We start from the raw sequence: 21,203 nt of genomic DNA on the forward strand, positions 1-21,203 counted from the left end.
AGGACTATGAATTCCTCAGGTGGCCTTCACAGCACCCTATTGCGTGCCCTGACCTGTCTAAATTTTTACAATGGGATGTATAAGGCTTAGGCTAACTGCCCACATACCCTAGACCCAACTGAGGCCTTAGTTTTAATGATCACAATAGCATAGAGTCATAGAGATGTACAGCATGGAAACAGACCCTTTGGTTCAACCCGTCCATGCCGACCAGATATCCCAACACAATCTAGTCCCAAGAGGAGTTCAGAAGCTGGAGAAAATACCTGGAAAATCACTCTGCTCAGGTTTTGGACAGGAGATGGATTAGGAGGCAAGTGGCAATTCCAGAGGACCCCTTCCCACAAGGTCTGCTCCCCATGTTCCTTCTTGGCCCTTCCATCTCTGTACTCTCCATTAACACCACTCTGCTCTTCTGATCTCTGAGACCTAACTCTGGGCTCTGCTTGTAGTCTCAGCCGTGGCCATTAATCCTACTGGCAAACCTTCTCCTGATGGATGGTCTCTTCAGCCATCAGAGCTGAAAATGTGTTGCTGGAAAAGCGCAGCAGGTCAGGCAGCATCCAAGGAACAGGAGAATCGACGTTTCGGGCAGAAGCCTGAAGAAGGGCTTATGCCCAAAACGTCGATTCTCCTGTTCCTTGGGTGCTGCCTGACCTGCTGCGCTTTTCCAGCAACACATTTTCAGCTCTGATCTCCAGCTTCTGCAGTCCTCACTTTCTCCTCTTCAGCCATCAGCAAAAGTAGCCAGTGGGTTTGTTGCATGTCTGCAAGGACTTCAGGGATTCAAGAAGGCAGCTTAACACAATCTTCTCCAGGGTAATTAGGAACAGACAATAAATGTTGGCCTAGATAGTGACACCCACCTTCCATGAGGGCATAAAATAATATAGCTCTAACAACACTAAACAAGCTCAATTAATTAAATTCAAGACAAAGCAGGCTCATTGATTAGTACCTGATCAGACACCTTTAACTTTCAATCCTTCCACCAACACAGTAATATAACATTTACAATTTACAAGGTGAACTGTACCACTTCTTCAGAAGTACCTTCAAAATCTGTAGCGACCACTTCCTGGAAGGACAAGAACAGCAACATCATGGGAAGACCACCATTTGCAAACTCCTCTTCAAGTCAGTCACTAGCCTGATTTGGGACTACAATGCTTGTTCACTGCCAGTTGTCTACAATCCTGAAAATCATAGCTTAACAGTGTGCCTATTCCACATGGACAGCAATGGTTCTAGAAGACAACTCAACAAGATCTTCTCAAATAGGGATGGGCAATAAATGCTGACCTTGCTACCAATGCTCACATCCCAAGAATTCCACAGGGAGGATCAGTGTTGCAATGTTTGAACCCTATAAAGGAATTTCCCATGATATTGAAATGAGTTTTTGGTTGGTGTCTGTGCTACCACGCGAAAGGTTGCACTACATATAAGGTCTGTGCCAGTCATTGTTGAGTAAATGAAGAGCAAAAATCTTTTCAATTCTTGGAAAGTCGACACTCACTACAGTGCAGAACAAAATCTGATGATATTGTAACTGGATGTTTAAGCACATGGCCGTTCTGAAGGTGACGAGACAGCATTTTTTAATCTACCGGCATCAGGTCTTTAAGGGCTTGAAGAGGAACTAAAAATAAACATGGGAAACAGGGTATTTACTTGGAAGTTAAGATGTTAGTTCACATCTGGTTGAGGAATTCCTTTGATTGTCTCTTCCTCTTTCTGAGAGGACTCTGTCTTACATAAACACTCTTTCCCACTGACAGAATTTATTGATTGCTCGAGCTCCTTGGCTCAGTACCCACTTTTACCATTGCCACCTGCTCAAGGAGGGTCTATTACAGTTTCAAAAAAGATATAAAAATACATTACAAAATCAATATTACATAAAATGAGCAAAAGACAAGTATTCCAAGCAGCAAAACGTACTGCCTATTCTTTCAGATGAATTTTAATTTGAAGCAGCATCTGGCTGGAAACTTTTATTTAAATTCATTCACAGGATGTGGACATCACAGGCAAAGTTAAAAATCACACAACACCAGGTTATAGGTTTATTTGGAAGTACTAGCTTTCAGAGCACTGCTCCTTCATTAGGTAACTGTGGGACAGGATCATAAGACACAGAATTTATAGCAAAAGAATACAGTGTCATGCAACTGAAACGATATATTGAACAAACCTAGATTGCTGTTAAGTCTTTCATCTTTTAGAATGGGTGCAGGTTTCGATTCATTAATATGTAAATCCCAGAACTTCTTTTAAGTCACATTCTCGAGATAACAAAGTTTTATTTAAAAAGTGACAGGTCAGCTCAGACAATGCATTAAAGGTGTGTGGTTAGAGTCTGTCTGTATCCCAATCTTGAGTCAGACTGGTTCTATTTCCAAAGTAGGAATTTATAAAATATTACATGGATTGACTGCCTGCAGGTTGTGCGCTTTTTGAGCAAAACAGAATGTGTCTGCAAATATAATTCTGCAAATGCAAATTCACCCCAAAGACTTATATGTGTGTGCCCATGTTTGAGAGAGAGAGAGTGTGTGTGTGTGTGTGTGTGTGTGTGTGCATGTGATTTTGTGCGTGAGCGTGAGTGTACATGACATAGTGTGCTTGATTGTGAGTGTGGGGGGGTGTATGTGTGTGTGTATGAAAGAGTGTATAGTATGGTGGGGTTACCTGTAATGTGACATGAACGCCAGGTCCCGGTTGAGGCTATCCTCAGGGGTTCCAAACTTGGCTATCAGCCTCTGCTTGGACACTCCGCTTTGTTGTGGATCTCGAAACCCGCCTTGGAGGACAGGCACCCGAAGATCCAAGGCCGAATATCCCTGACCGCTGAAGTGTTCCCTGACTGGGAGGGAACACCCCTGTCTGGTGATTGTTCTGCGACAATCAGGTTTGTTCAACATATTATTTCAGTTGCATGATACTGTAATCTTTTGCTATAAATTCTGTATCTTATGGTCCTGCTCCACATCCACTTGATGGAGGAGCCAGACATTGAAAGCTAATGTGCTTCCAAATAAACCAGTTGGACTATAACCTGGTGTTGTATGGTTTTTAACTTTGTCCACCCCAGTCCAACACTGGCTCCTCCACATCATCACAGGCAAAGCCAGTGTTTGCTGCCCATTTGTAACTGCCCAGAGGATAGTTAAGAGTAAACCATCTCGCTGTGGGTTTGGAGTCACATGCAAGCCACACCAGGTAAGGACAACAGATTTCTGGTGCCAAAAGTACATGAGTAAACCAGATGGGTTTCTCCTGACAATCCACAACAGTTTGATGATGATCATCAGACTTTTAATTCAAGATTTCTTTTTAATTATTGAATAAAAATTCCACCATCTGCCATGGCAGAGATTCAAACCCAGATCCCCTGAACATTAGCTGTGTCTCTGGATTAATAATCTAGCTATAATATTCCATCACCGCCCCACTGCTCTACACCCACGTCTATAGCCTATTCCTAGTTTCCTTTGAGAAGTTACTTCTCTGCTTCCAGTTAAGAAGGAGGGTCTGGGTCTCATTCACAGATTAGGAAATTTCTTAACATTTGTTCTCTGTACCAGTTGATATTTCACAGTCTTCCTCCTTAACCATAATTTTTGTATCGTTCCATCTTTTATAATAGCAAATGCAAAACATTCATTAAGAATCAAATCTTCAGTTTCAAAACACCATTACCATTTTTGTCTCTTTTCTGTCTTATTCTTTTGTTATCCCTTTGCTTTATGTATTTTTCAGACATTCTTGAGTTTTCTCTGATTTTACTTGCTAATATACTTTCATGCCCTCTTGGCTCTTTTCTAATCTCCATTTTGATGTCACCCCTGCACATTTTATACTCCTGCTGAATTTCTGTGGGTATTAATCCCTAGGTATGTATCATAAGCCCCTCTCACTGTTCAGTTTCCATCTTAGAATGCTCTGTGGCTGAACAGTGACATTAGTAACCTTGAAGCCAGGGTGACAACACTCCATCCTAGATTCTTGCTTGGAGCTACAGAAATGCCTGTCAGTTCCTTTGACTATTGAATCACTTATCACTGCAACCATTCTATCCTTTCCCCTCTCTGTCTGTACAGCTGAATCATTTATAATGCTATGGATTTTATTAAGGCCATAAATATCCATAAGCACTACCTCACTCATCAGCCTTCAAAACTGAATATTAGTTAGACAGCAAGCTGCCCATCAGGCTGTGAGTGCAACCACATTAATAATGAGGCAGATGGAATAACAGTATAAGACACTTGTTAGATCTCAGCTGGAGTATTGTGCACAGTTCTAGGCACCACATTGGAGAGAGTGCAGAAGTGGCTTACAAGAATGGTTATAGGGATGAGCAATGTCAATTATGAGCTCAGATTGAAGAAGTTGGGATTTCTCCTTGAAGAGAAGAAGGCTCAGAGGAGATCTGATATCATAAGTGTACTGGATAGAATAGATAGGGAGAAAGTGTTCATGCTTGGAAAAAAAAACAAGAAGTAGAGGACACAGATTTAATATAATCTGCAAAAGAAGTGAGGGTGACATGAGACTTTTCCACTCAGCAAATCGTTAAGAATATGAAATACGCTGCCTGGAAATGTGATGGAGGTAGGTTCAATGAGGCATTTAAGAGGGCATTGAATGATTATTTGGATAAAAATAATGTGCATGCTTACAGGGTCAAAGCAGTAGGTTGGCACTAGATAATGTTCATTTCATAAGCGGTGCAAACATGATGAGTCAAATTGCTTCATTCTGCGCTGTAACACTTCTGTGATTCTTTGATAACAAAAGAGAAGTAAAGGATACAAATTCTACACTCTGGATCCTCCATCTTCTGGGGCATCTCAAGCCATGTGGCCAAAGATATGTTAGTTGAGAACTAGCCTATTTCATCACACAAAGATCCATGACAGACAGCCGAGTGGACAACATCTGCAAATCGAGGGACAGCTAATGATACCAAAACAGCAAGCTGCACACAGAGGACTCTTATGCTACTAATCTTATCCTCATATTTGCCTGGCTATTAGCCATTTCCTTTTGCCTTCACACTCCTAAGGTGGGGTGATCAACTCCAGAAATGTGCTAGGCTCAGAGTTCTCAGCCTCAGAGGTGCATTGCCATCATGCCATATGCTATTCAAGATCTGAATTCTGGGGTTGAAACTCATTCAGTCTATCCCACTACCTGCATAAGCGGTTGTCTAGAATGAATAGTTTCCTGAAGCTCTGCTGCTGAGATGTCCCATTCATTTTGTGATGCTTCCTCTAACTTCTTCCCAAATTCCTGTTCAGTCTCCATTGCATTAGTTAGAACATTACTTTGTTTAGTGAAAAAATAGAATAATTAGCAAAAAGGTACTTGGTTTCTATAATTCCAAACAGGTAAAAGTTAATGAAATAAAAGCTATGAAAAACAGTGCAATTTATTTGCAAAATCATGAAAACATGTGTTAACAGAACACAAAAACATTGGCACACAGAATGGAACAATATTTCTTAAAATTATTGGAAAAATGCTCAGAGCAGCTGCAGTGTATTTACAGCATCCTAAGATGACAGATGGAAGACAAGAGTGAAGGTAACATCATAAGACTTTCAGGTTTGAAAGTTCATCTCAAGAGTCTGAAAGGAAAATGTGAATCTCTATGAATATCTGTGCCGCACCAATGCACAATATCTGTTCTGACACTAAGAAGCACTATTATCTGTTAAATGTTGTATTAAATCCATTTTGCTGTTCATTTTTTGATATTGCTTTTCATGGACTAGTTGTGCAAAATTTATTAAGACAGATGCAACAAGTTTACTTTACAAACAATGATGTTAAAATTGCATGAAATACCATTTTCATCATTCGCATTTCATTCTCACGTGCATATCAAAGCCAGCTTCACCATGCCATCATGTCTTTCATCCTCTCCACTGTCTTCAATTTGTCACATTTATTGTTCAACAGAAATGACCTTCAACTAAAAATTGGGAAGCAATTGTCTTTAACCCCCATCATATATTCTACTCCATTTCCATCAACTCCATACATTTGCCTGGTCACCATCTTGAGGTGGAACTGAACTGTTTGCAATTAGGCTGTCCATTTAACACTGAGATAAGTTAAAAGCATCACCAAGACTATCTGCTTTCACACTGACACTGACTACATTGACTGTTTGTACCATGTCTCAGCTCCCCTTCCCTTGAAACACTCATCCATGACTTGTATTATTCCTTTGATCTTTCAGCTGATCCCCAACTAACACTAAACATAAACTTATCCAAATCTTTGCTCACTGTACCTTTTTATTTTAAGTTTGTATTATTTTACTTTTCCATATTTTTGACTGTGGATTGAAATGGCAAAAGGGCTGTTTTAGAAACTAGGAATTGTGGAAAGGATTGCTGCACTTTTTAATGCAAGTTATCCGACACTCGTGAGTGCTGTTTACACTGCTGCTTGCTCAAGCAATGGGAGAGGTTACTACGATAAGCAGATGCTGAGGGTGGGGTGGTGTTGTGTGTTTGAAGGGATAATAAAAAAGTAGCTGATTAATCCATGGAATAGTGATCACTTGTGGATGACAAAGACCTTCTACCTGCCAAGAACTATGCAACTAGACATGCAGGAGGCTGGAGGAACATGGCATGCCAGGCAGCATAACCCTTCTTCAGAACCATGCAACTGGCTTCCAGGTAGCTGAACAGTTTGCAAGTGTGAATGTTTGGGCAGAAACCATGACACTTCTGAAAAGGAAGAAGAGGCCTTTCTCTTTCATTAAAAAATAAATCTCAAACATGAAAGCCAATTTATAAAAAGCTGTGACTTTTAACTATAAAATCAGAGATTTTAAAAGTGTGAACCAGTTGCCCTGTGTTTCATGTAAGAAAATGGAAGGACCTGGAGAAGGAAGATCAAACAGCAGCAGGACCTGACATGTCAAAAGAATCATCTCAGTGAACCCTCTGGACAGGGACTATTTAATTGCCTTCTCAGTCTTTCCCCCATGCATGACTCTTCTTTTTTCTGTCTGTATCAGCGTATGGGGAATGTTTCATAAGGGAATTAGTGTTTAACTAGTGCTAGTGATTCATAATTGTTTATCTGGAACTAGAGTATTTATTTGTAGTGAATAATAATTCAGGTTAAGTACAGAAATCTGGTCTGTGCTTTCTGTCAAATTGGGTCCAACATGAAGGCAAATTAGGGAATCTTGCATACTTCTATAAAATCTTTAACTTTTACGATGACTCCAGGAATAGCAGGGCTTGTTTTTCAGCAAGGTGCAACAATTGTATCTTAATTCGCACGAAGTTCTAAATACCTATTAAACTCTTTAGCTTTTAGTCTGGAAATATTCTGATTTTAAAAATTTCATTGTTTTCAAATTTATTTATGGTCTTTACCTTTCCTATGTCTGCAACCTATTCCAGCCATACATATTTAGAAATGTTTGGACTCCTTTAATTCTGGCCTTTTTGATATCCCTGATTTTAATCAATCCATCATTGCTAATGTGCCTTCGGAAATCATTGCCCCAACCTCTGGAGTTCCTTCCTTTAAGCATCATTGTTTTTCTCTCTCACCTCATTAAAGGTGCTCCTGAAAAACAACCACTTTGACAAATGTTACATGTTTTATACGATTTGATGTCAAATTTGAATTTATTATATAAAACAAGTTGCTGTGGTGGCAGTGCAATGAGAGTTCAAAGTGGAATCATTGTTACTTGCAGCAGAACACAACTTTTTTTATTCATGGGATGGAGGCATCATTAGCTAGGCCAGCATTTATTGTCCAACCCTTGCTTCCCTTTAGAAGATAGTGGTGAGCTGCCTTATTGAACCTCTATTTAGTGTTGGTAGGCCCACAATGCCATTGGGTAGGGGGTGGACATACCACTTGGATCCACTACATCCAGCTGCATATTTTAAGTTTAGTCTTAGTTTGCTCTTTCCACTGGTTCAGATGGATATAACTGCTCCAATGGGACATGAAAGAAGAGAAAGAACTTGCACATTGTCTTGGGTGGAATTGAAACATTGGGTGGAATATTCTGACTTGAAATGCACCACACTTCCGCCCATAGGTTCATGATAATGTGGTGGCTGCCATTAGCTATTCATAGTCAAGCATGTGAACAAACAACTGGGGGCTTGTGGCTGGGTATAGTGTTGCCACTAATCCTCCTTTCTATTATTTTAAAATGAACAAGTTAAACAGAATCAGTGCAGACAGCTCCTATGTATGTGTTGCAAAAAGCACCAAACACAGGAAACATGACAACAAAGATAATGACATCAAGATGGAGATTTCACCAGCAGCTCATCAAGTCAAGGGATTTAATCATTTCAACATCCACATCAATGCTGTACGGAGCTAGGTACTGCCATGGTCTCTTGCTTCAGGGATGCAATTAAAATCCCCACCAAGGAAGATGAATTCATCCTTATCAATGGCACCAAAAAGAGAAGACACTTCTTGAAAGAGGTTTCTTTGCCATGATACAGCATGTCGAATGCACATATTCACAAAATGAAGTGCAACACCTCTCGAAGCAGATGGTATGACGGAGCAAATTTCTTGGCACAGCAATTTTTAATCCTTAAGATCACCGGGTGAAAATGTGAGGTCAACTTCTGAATTTGACTCGTGCAAATATATGAAAATACCTATGATTTAGGCATAAGAATAAGCCTTCAGCCCTTTAAGCCTGCTCTACCACTCAATACAAAACTATGTTAATCTGAATATAACTTCAAATCCACATTCTACTTACCCCACTAAACTTCCACTTCCTTGCTTAACAAGAATCTACAAGAGTTCCTAAGACTCATCATTCTTTGAGAGAAATAATTGCTTCAGATGCCTTAAATGGGTGACCCCTAGTTCTACATCTCCCCATAAAAAGAACTCCAACTTTCCAAAATGTACCCTGTCAAGGCCTCTCAGGATTTTATACCTTTCAATAAAATCGTTTTCACTCTTCTAAAATCCAGTAGATGCAAGCTCAGTCTGTCCAACCTTTTATCAGATACAAACCTCATTCCAAGTGCTGATTTAGTAAATCTCACTGAAATGCCTCCAATTCATGTAAGTAAGGTGACCAATTCTGTGTACAGTATGCCAGATATGGCCACACCAATGCCTTGTATACTTGAAGCATATTCCTATTTTTGTATTTGATTCCACTCATAATAAATGATAACATTGCGTTGCTTTTCTAATTACATGCTACACCTACATATTAAGCTTTTACAATTCACACACAAGGACAACTAGTTCTCTTAACATCTCAGAGCTCTGCAACCTCTTACCATTTAGATTATAGGCTTTTTTTTAATTCACCCTGGGCAACTTCATCTTTCCATCATGATACTCTATTTGTCACACCTTTGCCTATTCTAACCAATCTATATCTTTTCTATAGCCTTCTTATGTACTCTTCACAACTTACTTTCCTACCTATCTTTGTTTTGACAACAAATTTGGTAAATGTAACTTCTGTCCCTTCATCTAAGTCATTTATATAAATTGTAAAGTGTTGAGTTCCAAGCAACCATCCCTGAATAAATAAAGAAAAAAAAAATATCTTATTACTTATTCTGTATCAATAATCCCTGTAGTAAGTCACTTGCTATGTCTTGTCAATCTGAAAAAGACCTATTTATACCTACTCTGCTTCCGGTTAGCTAACGAATCTTCTATCACGCCAATGTCCTACACCCTAGCTGGGAGTTTTTAGTTCCTGTAATAACTCTTAATATGGCCCCTTCTTGCCCATAGAAACAGACTCTTCCATCCAAGTCATCCATGCCAACAGAGATATCCTAAATTAATCTAGTCCCATTTGCCAATATTTGTACCATATCTCTCTAAACTCTTCCTATTCATGTACCCACACAGATGTCTTTCAAATGTTGTTATTGTAGTATCCTCCACCACTTCCTCTGGGAGCTCATTCCATACACACAGCACCCTCTCCATGAGAAAGTTGCCCCTTAGGTCCCTTTAATTTTTTTCCCCTTGCCTTAAACCTATGCCCTTAGTTTTGGACTTTCCTATCTGGGGAAAAGGCCTTGAGCATTTATCCTATCCATGTCCCTTATGATTTTATAAACCTCTAAGTCGTCCCTCATCCTCCGACGCACCAGGGAAAATAGCTCCAGCCTATTCAGCCTCTCCCTAACGCATTCTTCACAACCCTATCTAAATGCTACTCCACATTTGAGGAAATATGAACCTGCACCCAAGGTGTCTTAGTTCAACAATGCTCCCCAGATCCTTACCATTAAGTGTACAAATCCTGCCCTGATTTGCCACTGCAAAATGCAACTCCTCACATTTATCTAAATTAAACTGCATCTGCCACTCCTCGGTCCATCAGCTCATCTGATCAAGGTACCGTTGTACTCTGAGGTAACCTTTTTCACTGTCCACTACACAACTAATGTTGGTGTCATCTGCAAAGTTACTAACCATATATCCAGTGTGCAAGAATGTTAAACAACTTCTTCCCATGTTCACCCAGAGAGGGAGATTCGGCAGTCCCAAAAGAAGGGATACTGGGTCCGCCTTAATTTCAATTCCCGGATCTTCTCCAGCTCATTCACTATGGCACTCCAGTATCCACAAACCTTGTAGTTGGACCAAAAGCAATGTGTAAGGGTGTCTGTGTTTATTTTACATTTGGGACATCCTGGAGAAGATCCTCTCTTAAACTTTGCTAACCTCTCTGGTGCCATATGGGCCCTGTGAAGGAGTTTGCATAGCTTGCGCTTTATTGCATACTGAAATTTTCTTCAGATTCTCCCATATATCCTCCCATGTTACCGATGAAATTTCTTCCCCTAGTTCTTGATTCCAGATCCCATGGAGTCTCTCCATATCTCCCAAGGCGCTCCATTGCTGTAAGAAATATATGGCACTGACTGAGAGAGCCCCCCCCCCTCCCCCCCACACACACATTGGAGTACTCTTCTCTTCATGTCTGACTTGTAGCGTGGTCTTCTTCTGTATATAATCTCTAACCTGGAAGTATCAGAAGAGGTCCCTAGTAAGTATCCCGTATTTCTGACTTAATTGGTTAAAAGACATCAAGACTTCTCTCTCAAATAAGTCTCACAAACAGGAGATTCTTTTACCCTCCCATGCTTTGATGCCAGAGTCCATTGACCCTGGCCTAAATCCTGGGACTCCCATTAATGGGGTGAATGGCGAGGTCATAAGCAAATTGCCCTCATCCTGCTGTATTATTCCCCATGCTTTCATTGTATTTAAGATAATTGGGCTCTCACAATGCTCAGCCATGGATCTCATCTTGTCCATAAACAGTAAATTAATGAGGGGACACCTTGTCTACGAGACCTCAACATCAAGCTATATCGACCTCGAGTCCTTACACGCCCAGTCTCCCACATATGACAACAGGACACCTATCTGGTATCTCTTCAGATCTGGGAAATCCACCCCACCCTCCATACCCTGCGGGAGTTGCAGTTTAGTTAATTTAATTATGGGGCACCTATGGCACCAGATAAAGGAAAAAGCAAGCCAGTAAACCTCCGCAGCACCCGTCTGGGTAACAGCAACGTGAGTATCCTCATAGGGTATAATAGCCGAGAAAGAATATGCATTTTAATCAGAGCTATGTGGCCTAGCTACATTATTGGTAGCCCCTCCTACCGCTGCAATTCCTGCTTTATCCTATCAAACAATTACGCAAAGTTAGCTCTGTGCAGCTGACGTAAGACAAGGGTAATAAAAATTCCCAGGCAGAGAAAACCTTTTTGTGACCACCGAAGAGGAAACTGCATTCCATTCTTCAGTTCAGGTACTTCACCAATCCTCCCACGTGCACGACTTCCGACTTTGTAAAATTTATCCTGCATCCCGAAAAACTGCTGAATAATTTAATTTTATGTGTTAGCGGGGTATGGACATTTCCGGGTAAGCCAGAAACAGAAGGACATCATTCACATAAAGAGTAATTTTGTGCTCCTCAATTCCTACCTTTGTGCCGCTACTTCCATGGCCTCCGCCACCAGCCCAATTACCAATGTAAATAGCAGTGGCAAGTGAGGACACCCCTGTCGGCTGCATCTCCCAATACTAAAATTACCCAATTTAACACCGTTCGTGATAACCACCGCCTTGGGTCACTATATAGCACTGTCACCCACCTAGCGAAGGCCGCCCCAAGACCAAAACGCTCTAGAACACCAAAGAGATATAGCCACTCCACCTGACCAAACGCATTTTCTGCATCCAGGGAGACAACCAAGCCCAGAATCAATCTCTGCTGATGAACTATATTCAGTACCCTCTTGATATTATTGGAAGAGCTACAGCCATTAATAAAACCCGTCTGGTCTTCTTTTATAATAACAGGCAGTACCTTTTCCAACCTCAGGGCCAGCACCTTTGATAAAATCTTGAAGTCTACACTCAACAATGAGATAGGTCTGTATGAGGTGCAATCCTCAGAGTGATTCTCTTTCTTAAAATGAGGGAGATATTGGCCTCCCTATGGGAAGGTGCAAGACAGTCCTGGCTATATGAGTGACTGTACATCCCCAGAAATGGCTCACCCAACATGTGCATAAACTCCTTGTATTTACGTTAGATTCTGTAAATCCCTTTTATCCATTAGAGTCAGTCTCAACATTGGGGCACAGACAGCCTCACACAGGGCACCTCACACCTTCAATGCATTATCTAGGCCAACATGGCATCTATTGTTAAAGTTCACTTGAGAATGTAATTAAAGAAAGTTCTGGGATTTACATATGAAAGAACTGAAACCAACATGCCCATTCTAAAAGATGAGAGACTTAACAAACAATCCAGTCTGTTTCAATATATAATTTCAGTTACATGACACTGTAAACGTTTGCTGTAAATTCTGTGTCCTACGATCGTATACTCCACAACCACCTGATGGAGTCGCGCTCCAAAAGTTAGTGCTTCCAAATAAACCTGTTGGACTATAACCTGGTGTTGTGTGTGATTTTTAACTTTCTTTCTTAAAGTTTGAGAGCACCTTTTTTTCTTTTAATGGGGGAATGGCTCCTCTTTATATTGCAGGTACACCATCTGAACAAATCATTAGCCATGACCGCCCAGCACAGCCTGTGGCCCCCCGAGAGGAAGAAACCCATTCAATGTGCAGCGAGTGGAAAAGACATTTATAAAATCTAAAAAGTATCCCTACACACATTACTAAAACTAGAAAACTAACCATTACTCTCAACTTGAACGTATAAACATATAAACCACAAATCACTAGAGATCTCCCCCCTTGCCCATTGGGGGCATTCACTCCAAATCTTACAGCCATCTTGGTTCCTTCCAGTTAAGGCTACGGCCCAAGCCCAGGCAATACACAGACAAAAAAACACATGTTATTTACACTCATGGAAATTAACAATGGACATCCTCCCCCTCCATACCTCAACTCTATAAATTTTTACACAGAAGAAGTAACCACCCCTCACTCAAAAAAAAACAGTGAAATAACAGATAATTACCAAATGGATGTAGCATTAAACAATCCAAAGTTTACACCAAAGCAATGCCAAGCCTAAAGGACCAAAACCCACGAAAGGGAAAAGAACAAAGAGAGAAAAAAAATTATAATATTGTTTGCAAACATCTTTTTCTCTTCCCACCTCAGCCCAAGTCAATTATTTCAGAGAGTTCATAAATCCTTTTGCTTTTTCCTCTGAGTCGAAATTATAAATAGATCTCCCATGACTAAAATGCAGTACTGCCGGGTGCCTCAGAGAATATTGATTATTCAAGTCTCTTAATTTTTTCTTAACATCATCAAAAAATTTCCTCTTCTTAATTATGGCCCCAGAAAAACTTTGCAAAAACATTCTTCTCGAACCTTTATACACCAGAGCCTGTAGATCTCTTCCCAGTCTTCTGGATATTTCTATTATTAACTGCTTCTCTTTATAGTGCTGGAGTTGCATTCGGACTGGGCGGGGGCGCTAACCTGACCTGGAACTGCGTGTCGTGATCCGGTGCACCTGCTTCACACTCACCCAGCCCGACTCAATCTCCAGCTCCAGCAACTTCGGGAGCCACTTCTCCAGAAACTCGACCAGACTCTTACCCTCCTCACGCTCCAGAAGACCTACGACCCGCATGTTTCTCAACCGACCTCAATTCTTGAGATCGTCAAAGTGGTCCACCAGGGCCTGAACCTGGCCTTCCAGTGCTTGGATCCGCCTGTCCGAGTTCTCCGTCACGGTCTCCGACACCGCGGTCCTTTTCTCGACTGCTTCCACGTGTCAATCCAATGTGTGAATCTCCTGCTCATGCTTTTTCAGCATGGCAGAGATCGGCTCCAACACTGTTTCAATTTTTTTCTTGGAGTTTTGCAAACTCCGAGAGTAGATGCGACTGCTCCACCAGGCTCAAAGGCGCCACTACGGGAGTCAAAGCAGCAGCTGCGGGTGTGCCCGACACAGTGGGGAATGCCTTGCCTGCTGTGATCCTTAAGCTCCTTTTCCCTGATCCGTCTTCATATCAACTCCAGAGCTTCCAGATCCAAATTTAAAAGGTTCTAGATATTTTGTCTGCTTTGTGCTAACAACCTTTCTTAGGGGTAGCTAACGAGGTGGGGAGGTAGAAGTGCACCTTGCCTGAGTATGGCACAGAGCCCAACTCAGCAGACTTTTCAGAGAGCTGCCATCCGAGTGTCCCAGAGGTGTTCTCTGAAACGTTCTGCAAGTATGCGCCTACTTGCGGAACGTTTCAGAGAACACCTCTGGGACACCCGGACCAACCAACCCAACAAAGTCTGCTGAGTTGGGCTCTGTGCCATACTCAGGCAAGGTGCACTTCTACCTCCCCACCTCGTTAGCTACCCCTAAGAAAGGTTGTTAGCACAAAGCAGACAAAATATCTAGAACCTTTTAAATTTGGATCTGGAAGCTCTGGAGTTGATATGAAGACGGATCAGGGAAAAGGAGCTTAAGGATCACAGCAGGCAAGGCATTCCCCACTGTGTCGGGCACACCCGCAGCTGCTGCTTTGACTCCCGTAGTGGCGCCTTTGAGCCTGGTGGAGGGCAACTTTCAGGGATCTATGTATATGGACACCGAGATCTCCCTGTTCATCTACACTACCATTCGCCAACTACTCTGTATTTGTACTGCTCCTTCCAAAGTGAATCACTTCACACTTTTCCACATTAAACTCCATTTGCCACCTCTCAGCACAGCTCTGCAGCTTATCTATGTCTCTCTGTAACCTGCAATATTCTTCAGCACTATCCACAACTCCATCAGCCTTACTGCAATACGCAAATTTACTAACCCATTCTTCTATGCGCTCATCTCGGTCAATTATAAAAATGACAAACAGCAGTGGCCCCAAAACAGATCGTAATGGTACATCACTAGTAAATGAATTCCAGGATGAACATTTCCCATCAACCATCGCTCTCTGTCTCCTTTCAGCTAGCCAACTTCAGATCCAAGCTGCTCAATCATCCTCAATCCCATGCCTATTTCGTGCCACAGCCTCCTGTGGGGATCCTTATAAAATGCCTTACTGAAATCCATATACACCACATCAACCGCTTTACCCTCATCCACCTGTTTGATCACAAACTCAAAGATCTGAATAAGATTTGTGAGGCATGACCTACCCTTCACCAAACCGTGTTGACTATCCCTAATTAACTTATTCCTCTCTAGATGATTATAAATCCTATCTCTTATGACCTTTTCCAACGCTTTACATACAACTGAAGTAAGGCTCACTTACCAGGGTAGTCTCTACTCCCCTTCTTGAACAACATTTGCTATCCTCCAGTCTTCTGGCACTATTCCTGTAGACAATGACGACATAAAGATCAAAGGGGACTACATTCAGTTGGTTCCATTCTTACCATTTCCAGCACAGGCCAACTGGGAAGATGCCATTTCTCATGAGGAGGATGGGAAATTAGGCATATTAAGAACCTTATTAAGCAGAGATTATGGAAGCTGTTGTATTAAGAAGTTGGCCTGAAATGTTAACTTGAAAGCTTTGGAATAGTTCTGCCCACTCAGATATTTCTCTGGGAGAAACTTGTCATTCTTAGTATGTTGATAGCTGTTAGTCAGTTGTATGGTCTACATTCATGTTGCATTGACCTAGCAATTATTCCAACAACAAACTCGAACAATGTCTTGCCTAGTGTTAGTGCAGTTAACCAGTCTTAAGCTAATGTAACCCAGTTGTCTAACCATTATATAATAATGTTACTCAAGTACATTCCACTTCTGCTAAAGTCTTATTAATGGTTAATTCCTCTCCATTTAAGACTGGTAGATTCACATAGTCCCAGAAAGATATGGGCCTGCTCCCTTATTACAGGGAGATGACTGCTGGTGATTTTAATCTGAGGGTTACCAAAGCTCAGGCAAGGGGTGAGGTCGAGATGATGGGACCTTCATGGTGGCGTCAGACCTCACTTTTGGCAAACATGACAAGTTCCTCATTTTGTGTCTATGCTAAGAGGTAAGGCAAGACAAAAGTATAGTGAGCTTGTAAATTCTGAATGATGCAGTAATGTGCAAAAAGGCAACACAAGCCAAGACAGAGATACTTTGAGCATCCAAGTAGGCATGGAGTGGGGGAGCATGAAGAGAGCAAGCGACTTAAGATACACCCTGATCTGATGCATGAGATGGATGCTTTTTCCTGTGTTCAAGGTGGCCTGGCAGCAGCATTATAAGATGCTGATACACTCAAAAGTGCAGTGTTGAAGTGATCTTCTCTATTCCAAATTAGTGCAAAATATGCTATGGTGATGTGGTGAGACTGGTGTGTATCTGATGCAGACCTCTGTGGACAGGTGGGTGCAGGCGTTTGCTGTCCATTGAGCATACTCTAAGATGTTAGGGGCTGTTGGCCAGATGAAGGCCTGAAGGAGGAAATGTCAAGCTGGAGCCACTAGACACTTGCTCAGGTGTCCATGTCAGAAATTGTTACCATCTAGTGTCATTCTGCCATATGGGAGAATAGGCAACTATATGCATAAGGTGAGATGAGGTACAAATGAGACATAAAGGCATGCAAATATGTCTTGCACTGTGCACTAGTAAGATTTTCACTTTGGCATTCAAACCATAGATGGAAAATCAGACTTCTTTATCTCTATGTCAAGTCCCCCATTTCTCCATTTTCACCATTTTATCTCAACCATCTAGGCATTTCCAAAATCATTTAGGGGCTGGGAAAATTCAGCATGGTTGCATTACTGACTTTTAAGTCTGATACTTTAAATACAGTATAATTCTGACATGCTGGAACTAAGGAGTATGATTATCTTGGCCTTTGAAAAAGGGTAAGTTAACTTGGCAGTAATATTGACACAAGAGAACATGAAATATTTCTAGATGAGAAAAATTAGAAATGTTTTATAATTTGATTCTCACCACTCATCATCTGAGGATTTAATGTGAAACATATAAACGTGGGTGGCACAGTAGCATAGTGGTTAGCACTGCTGCCTCACAGTGCCAGAGACCTGCGTTCAATTCCTGCCTCAGGCGACTCTCTGTGCGGAGTTTGCACATTCTCCCCGTGTCTGTGTGGGTTTCCTCCGGTTTCGTCCCACAATCCAAAAATGTGTAGGTTAGGTGAATCGGCTATGCTAAATTGCCCTCAGTGTTAGGTGAAGGGTAAATGTAGGGGAATGAGTCTGGGTGGGTGGCAGTTTGGTGTGGACTTGTTGGGCTGAAGGGCCTGTTTCCACAATGTAAGTAATCTAATCTAATATAATGTAGCCACTGGCAGAAGATTAATTGATACAAATCCGAATTATAGCTCAAACACTTCAAATTAGTGTATTACTACACAAAAGCTTGTAGTTATGAAATCCTAGTGAAAAGGCATCTGTTATTAAAGCTATCTCTCCTTTTCATGGTTTTATGAACTCCTATAGGGTCACCTCTCAACTTCCTAAGCTCCTTATTACTCAAACTTTCCACACCCCGCAACATCCTGGTAAATCTCTTCTGAACTCTCTCCAGCTTGATGATATTCTTCCTGTAACTGGGCAACCAGAACTGGATGCTGCCTGATCTGCTGCGCTTTTCCAGCAACACATTTTTAAGCTCTGATCCCCAGCATCTGCAATCCTCACTTTCTCCAACCAGAACTAGACACAATATTCCAGAAGAGGCCTCACCAATGTCCTGTACAACCTCAACATGACTTCCCAACTCCTGTACTCAAAGGACTAAGCAATGAAGGCAAGCCTTTTTGACCACTGTGTCTATATGTGATGCAAACGTCAAGGTATTACGCACCTGAACCCCTAGGCCCCTCTGTTCTCCAACAGTACGCAAGGCCCTACCATTAATTGTATAAGCCCTACCCCTTTGGGTTGTACCAAAGTGCAATTCATTTGCACCATTGTCACTGTTTTGACACCCATTTCCCTCGTGCTAATACCTTTTCTGAAGATTCCTTTAGTGTTCCTGTCATTCCCACTGGTTTACCATTCCAATTCCAACAATTTGCTTTCACATGCCTCTCTGACACTCATGAAAACATGTAGTTTTCTAACATCATTTTATTTTCTCCATACAATCATTTGTATGGATTATCTTGTGTTGAAATAAATAACTTAAGCTTTCCTTTAGCCACTTCATGTTCTCTGACTTTTCTTTTTAAAGTTCTTTCTCTCTTTTGTAATCTCTTTCTTCCATTGCCTCTCTCTCTGGAGTTCAAGTTTATATTTTTCACATTTCTCCTTCAAGGTCACATTCTCTCCTTTCTTACAGTTTCCACACTGTAAGTAATCTAATCTAATATAATGTAGCCACTGGCAGAAGATTAATTGATTCAAATCTGAATTATAGCTCAAACACTCTATTCAAATTAGTGTACTACTACAAAAAAGCTTGTAGTTATGTAGAATTACATAAAATATACAGAACATTAACAAATCATTCAATGCAATCACTCCACTTATGTTTCACGCTTTCATCCTTTCCCAATCAATTCTATCAACAGAAATATCTATTCTCTTCTGTCATAAACACATCTTATGTTATTGTTGTTATGATATACTTTGCTGCAAATGCATCAACTCTATTTCCCTCAATGACAACCTATGATAGTGAGTTCCACATTCTCACCACTCTCTGTGTAAAGAAGTTCCTTTTAAATTCTCTGTTGGATTTCTTTGTGACTATCTAGTATTGATCAGGTTCCCCATGGTAGGCTGAAGGAGAAAGTGAAGTCACATGGGGTCTAGGGTGTACTAGCTAGATGGATAGAGAATTGGCTTGGCAGCAGGAGACAGAGAATAGAAGTGGAAAGGAATTTCTCACAAAGCACAACTGTGACCAGTGGTGTTCCACAGGGATCCGTGTTGGGACTACTGTTCTTTGTCACACACATAAATGATCTGGAGGAATGTATAGGTGGTCTGATGAGCAAGTTTGCAGATGACACTAAGATTGGTGGAGTAGCAGATAGTGAAGTGGACTGTCAGAGGATGCAGCAGAATATAGGTAGATTGGAGAATTGGGCAGAGAAATGGCAGATGGAGTTCACAGAACATAGAACAACACAATGCTGAACAGGCCCTCGATGATGCGCCGACCTGTGAACTAATCTAAGCCCAACACCCTACACTATTCCATCATCATCCATATGCTTATTCAAGGACTGTATAAATGTCCCTAATGTGGCTGAGTTAACTACATTGGCAGGTAGGGCATTCCACACCCTTACCACTCTCTGAGTGAAGAACCTACCTCTAACATCTGTCTTAAATCTATCACCCCTCAATTTGCAGCTATGCTCTCTCATATAAGCAGGTCATCATCCTAGGAAAAAGACTCTCACTGTCCACTCTATCTAATCCTCTGATCATCTTGTATGTCTCTATTAAATCACCTCTTAGCCTTCTTCTCTCCAATGAGAACAGACCCAAGTTCTTCAGCCTTTCCTCATAAGACCTTCACTTCAGACTAGGCAACATCCTGGTAAATTTCCTCTGCATCTTTTCCAATGCTTCCACATCCTTCCTGTATTGGGGTGACCAGAACTGCACACAATTCTCCAAGTGAGGCTGCACCAGCGTTCTGTACAGTTGCAGCATGACATCACGGCTCCGGAACTCAATCCCTCTACCAATAAAACCTAACACACTCTATGCCTTCTTAACAGCACTATCAACCTGGGTAGTAACTTTCAGGGATCTATGTACATGCACACCAAGATCCGTCTGCACATCCATATTACCAAGAATCCTATCCGGGGTCCAGGGGACCTATCTACTTTCACACTTTCTAGAATTAATAACACCTCCTCTTTACTAACCTCAATCCTTTCAAGTCTAATAACCTGTATCTCAGTTCTTTTCTCTACAATATTCTCCTTTTCCTAAGAGAAAACAGATGAGAAATATTTGTTTAGCATTTCCCTGATCTCCCCAGTGTCCACACACAACTTCGTACTTCTGTCTTTGGCCCTCTTCCTACCCTCATCATCCTTTTATTCTTACATATCTATAGAAAGCTTTAGGGTTCTCCTTTATTCTACCTGTTAAAGTCCACCTGTTCCGTTCATTCCTGCTCAGAATCGATTTGCCAATCCTCTCCTCTACATCCCTGGAACTTTGCAGAGAACTATAAAAAACTCCTCTCCTGTTTCTAACCTTGGCTCATACCCCCTCAGTAGACGAGTCCTGTCAAATGTTCTTTCAGCCACCGTTATACTGTCCTTGACTAACAAAGCCACACCTCCCCCTCTTTTACCACCTTCCCTGATCTTAATGGAAGATCTAAACCCTATAACATCCACTCCTGACCCAGCGTTATCCATGTCAAAGAAATGGCCACAACATCGAAGTCCCAGGTATCTATTCATGCTGCAAGCTCACCTACCTTATTCCGAATATTCCTGGCATTGAAGTAGACACATTTCAAACCAGCTTGCTGTCTGCCAGCACACTCCTATGACCGTGAAATCGTGTCCGTGTCCTCCCTACTTTCATCCACCTGTGCACTGGAACTACAATTTTCTGGATCAGTGGTGCTGGAAGAGCACAGCAATTCAGGCAGCATCCGACGAGCAGCTAAATCGACGTTTCGGGCAAAAGCCCTTCATCAGGAATAAAGGCAGAGAGCCTGAAGCGTGGAGAGATAAGCTAGAGGAGGGTGGGGGTGGGG

At 41.6% G+C, this 21,203-nt stretch overlaps 1 protein-coding gene across 1 annotated transcript in view; it reads right to left on the reverse strand.

The window, feature by feature from the left end:
- Positions 1-21,203, reverse strand: part of col21a1 (collagen, type XXI, alpha 1) — a 468,143-nt gene that overhangs the window by 162,098 nt on the left and 284,842 nt on the right. The window lies entirely within an intron of this gene.

The sequence above is a fragment of the Chiloscyllium plagiosum genome, chromosome 3, assembly GCF_004010195.1.
Source record: "Chiloscyllium plagiosum isolate BGI_BamShark_2017 chromosome 3, ASM401019v2, whole genome shotgun sequence".
Classification (NCBI taxonomy): Eukaryota; Metazoa; Chordata; class Chondrichthyes; order Orectolobiformes; family Hemiscylliidae; genus Chiloscyllium; species Chiloscyllium plagiosum.